At 39.1% G+C, this 3,668-nt stretch overlaps 1 protein-coding gene across 1 annotated transcript in view; it reads left to right on the top strand.

Annotated features, from left to right (window-relative positions):
- The first annotated feature begins 1,631 nt into the window (after positions 1–1,631).
- STYK1 (serine/threonine/tyrosine kinase 1) overlaps positions 1,632–3,668 on the top strand; it is a 36,462-nt gene continuing 34,425 nt past the window's right edge. Inside the window, exon 1 of the mRNA XM_001371998.5 lies at positions 1,632–2,263. The gene's annotated coding sequence lies outside the window, so the exon portion shown is untranslated. The remainder of the gene's footprint in view (positions 2,264–3,668) is intronic.

Genomic DNA, 3,668 nt, shown 5'->3' with positions numbered 1-3,668 from the left:
CTTACCATGTATATCTACTGGCCTGCATGTTGTATCCTCTACATCCCTTTTGAAGAATACAAATTTCATGATGGCAGGAGCTGTTTAGTAGATTCTTAATAAATATTGGCTAAACTCTACCCTTTTAGTTTCCTAAGAATTGAAAGCTGTCCTATTGTTTTATTTGTCTCCATATTTTTATAAGTAGGTCAGAAGGGATAATTATACTTAAAAAATAATTAATGGGCAACTTGAAGCCCATAGAAGTAATGATGTTTGCCCCAAGTATTACAAGTCAGATAAACTGGAAACCAAGTCTTTTGGCTGCTAATTTAGGACTTTGTTGTTATAAAGACAGGAACTGTTTTTAATTATTCCCCCCCCCCCCCCTTTGTATTCACAGTGTTTAATATAGGGTCTAGCTTGTTGAATGGTGTGGCAGTGGAAAGAGCATTGGATTTGGAAGTCAAGAGATTTAAGTTCTAGTTTTAGCTTTGCTATTCACCACATGTGTAATTTTGGGAAAATCACTTCTTTCTGGTCATCTACTTCCTCAACTGTAACATTTTATGGTTTTAGATGCTGCTATTTTTTTATATACTAAAAAATCAATAAGGATTAACTGAGGAGGAGAGATAATAAGAGATGAAGATTTGAATTTCTGAGGAAAAAAAATCCAAAGACTGCCTCTGCTATACCATGACTTTGATTTTATGCCTGACTTGAGGGAAAGAAAAGCAATTGCAAGGATTTAGATATATGTTTGTTTTCCCTTTTGAATTATTGAGTTCTAATATTTCCCTCCTACCTTGGCAGATAATTAGGCAGTAAATAAATGAAGCCTTTACCATTCCCCCTTTCTTTTATATTAGAGAAATCCTGCCCACCTTTCCTTTTCCTTTTCAATGATTTGTTAACTAGACTGCCCTCCATGATCTCTCTGCAGAGCCATTGACACCAAAGGCAAGTGGAAGGACTGAAGCATTAAGGCATAAAGTTATTCCTCTGTCCTTAGAGCAGAGCTTTGTTTTCTTGAGGCTTCAAAAAATCTCTCCAAGGAAAGGGAGAAGCTGGTTTGGCTAGGACTAACTGATCTTGTGGGGTTCCATCCTTAGTTGATCCCTTGCCTCAAAACTCATCTCTGGCAGACCCTGCCATGCATATATTTCCTCTAATAGTCAGATATTTTTATTGAAGGCATCAGCCAAAAAATTCAAGTTCACTGGGAAAAAAAGGAAGCACCATGTCAAAGTTCATTCTGTAGCTGGTGAAATCCAGACTTAGTGTTTTATTATCTCCTGGAGGTTATCTCTCATCTCTTCTCATTACTTTTCCCCTCTAGATTGTTTTTGTTGATCTAAACAAATCCCCCACACCCCCCAAGTCACTATCTTTCAAGGTTTTCATAGCTAACTTATCCTTGATGAATTTATTCTCTTCCCATTGCTGCCAACCTGCCATGAAATCATTCTGCGGGCTGATTCAGCTTCTCCCTAACAGACCTTACTCAGAGAAGGAAGGGAGGGCATGGCCAGGTCAGGTGTTGTGCCCTAGGGTACTTATCCAGTCACCCACAAAACTAGAATTCGGAGCTAGATCTGACAAGATGGCTGGAGTCAATGCTGTCTCCTCCCTTTCCCCCTCATATTTGGTTTTCCCTTCACCACTCAGGCTATCTCCCCAGGTAGCAAGTTGTTCCATTTGCTCCAGGGAAAAGACCTGCATTCCCAGAAACGTCCCTCTGGTCATCTCTCCCAGATGCCAGATGTCCACCTTTATTGTGTGGCTGAGACCAATTTGTCCTATGTATAGATTCTTTGCAGTGACACACCCAGTATGACACAGCACTCAGGTGAATGGCAGTGGCAGTAGCTTCCTGATTGCACAATCCAACCTCTTGCCTCAGGGACCGAGGCTCTCTTACTAGACAGAGAAAGAGAGAGAGAGACACGCACACACACACTCACACACACACCGGCACGCACGCAGAGACAGAGAGAGACAGAGGGAACCTTATCTTCTGATCCTTTGCTCTGAGAGAGGGTAAGTTGCAGAAGAATGCTGGAAGAGTAGCAGGAATTAAGATCCCTACGGAATGTAAGAAAGCTGCCGAGGAGCCCTTTACAGAGCCAGAGGACGGAAGCCTGAAGGGATGAGCATCAGAGAAGGACTGATCCCTGGAAATAGAAGATGACTGAAGACTTCGGGTCACACAATAGTGGACAATAGATTCGAAAGGAACCCCCAAGCAGTTGGTGCTGGTGAACCTTGCTGTATCACTCAGGTAGGAAACACCATTGATGGATTAGGGGTATTTCTATGTGTGAGTCTGTCTCATAGTAGTTGATAGTAGTTGATTGTCAAGTTCTTTCCATTTCTTGGTTAAGGAAGAATGCTCTCTTTTCTTTTCTTTTCTTTTCTTTTCTTTTCTTTTCTTTTCTTTTCTTTTCTTTTCTTTTCTTTTCTTTTCTTTTCTTTTCTTTTCTATTCTTTTCTTTTCTCTTCTCTTCTTTTCTTTTCTCTTCTTTTCTTTTCTTTTCTCTTCTTTTCTTTTCTCTTCTTTTCTTTCTTTCTCTTTTCTTTTCTTTTCTTTTCTTTTCTTTCTTTTCTTTTCTTTTCTTTCCTTTCCTTTCCTTTTCTTTCCTTTTCTTTTCTTTCCTTCCCTTTCCTTCCCTTTCCTTTCCTTTCTTTTCTTTTCTTTTCTTTTCTTTTCTTTTCTTTTCTTTTCTTTTCTTTTCTTTTCTTTTCTTTTCTTTTCTTTTCTTTTCTTTTCTTTTCTTTTCTTTTCTTTTCCTTTCCTTTCTTTTCTTTTCTTTTCCTTTTTTCTTTTCTTTTCTTTCCTTTTCTTTTCCTTTCCTTTCCTTTCCTTTCTTTTCTCTTCTTTTCTTTTCTTTTCCTTTCTCTTCTCTTCCTTTCCTTTCTCTTCTCTTCTCTTCTCTTCTCTTCTCTTCTCTTCTCTCTTCTCTTCTCTTCTCTCTTCTCTTCTCTTCTCTTCTCTTCTCTTCTCTTCTCTTCTCTTCTCTTCTCTTCTCTTCTCTTCTCTTCTCTTTCCTCCTGTCTTACAATCAATACGAAGATTAAGTCTAAGGCAAAAGAGTGGTAAGGGGTAGGCAACTGGGGTTAAGTGACTTGCCCAGGGTCACACAGCTAGGAAGCATCTGAGACCAAATTTGAATCCATGTCCTACCCTCTCTAGGTCCAGCAGTCCAGCCCTGAGCCTACCTAGCTACTTCCTTTTCTTTCTTTCCCCCCAGCCCCCAATGACTGGAAGAAAATGAATGATGTTTATTAGAGGACACAATAAGAATGCATCTTCATAGCATAGCACAGTGGATCAAAAGGTAGCTTTAAAGTCAGGAAAGCTAGGCTCAACTCCTGCCTCTGACAGATACTGGCTATGTGATCCAAACCCCTAGACAAGTCACTTAACCTTAGAGCCTTAGGTAATGCTCTAGATCTATGAGTTACAGAACAGGTGCCAACTTACATTGACAAAAGGAGGTCCTTTACTGGAGAGTTCCCTAAACAAGTGAAATCCTTGTGCCTTTAGGGAAAATGTTTATGGGTTTTTTTTTTTTTGGATTTTGTATTTTTTGTATTGGTATGTTGTGTTTTCATTATATGTATTTTTTTCATATACATATCATAGTAAGTATATATCTAGGAATAGGGGAAGTTGATCTTGGAGT

The sequence above is a fragment of the Monodelphis domestica genome, chromosome 5 (genome assembly GCF_027887165.1).
Source record: "Monodelphis domestica isolate mMonDom1 chromosome 5, mMonDom1.pri, whole genome shotgun sequence".
NCBI classification, from domain to species: domain Eukaryota; kingdom Metazoa; phylum Chordata; class Mammalia; order Didelphimorphia; family Didelphidae; genus Monodelphis; species Monodelphis domestica.
Note: the sequence above shows the minus strand (reverse complement) of the source record. Positions and strands in the feature narration are given on the sequence as shown.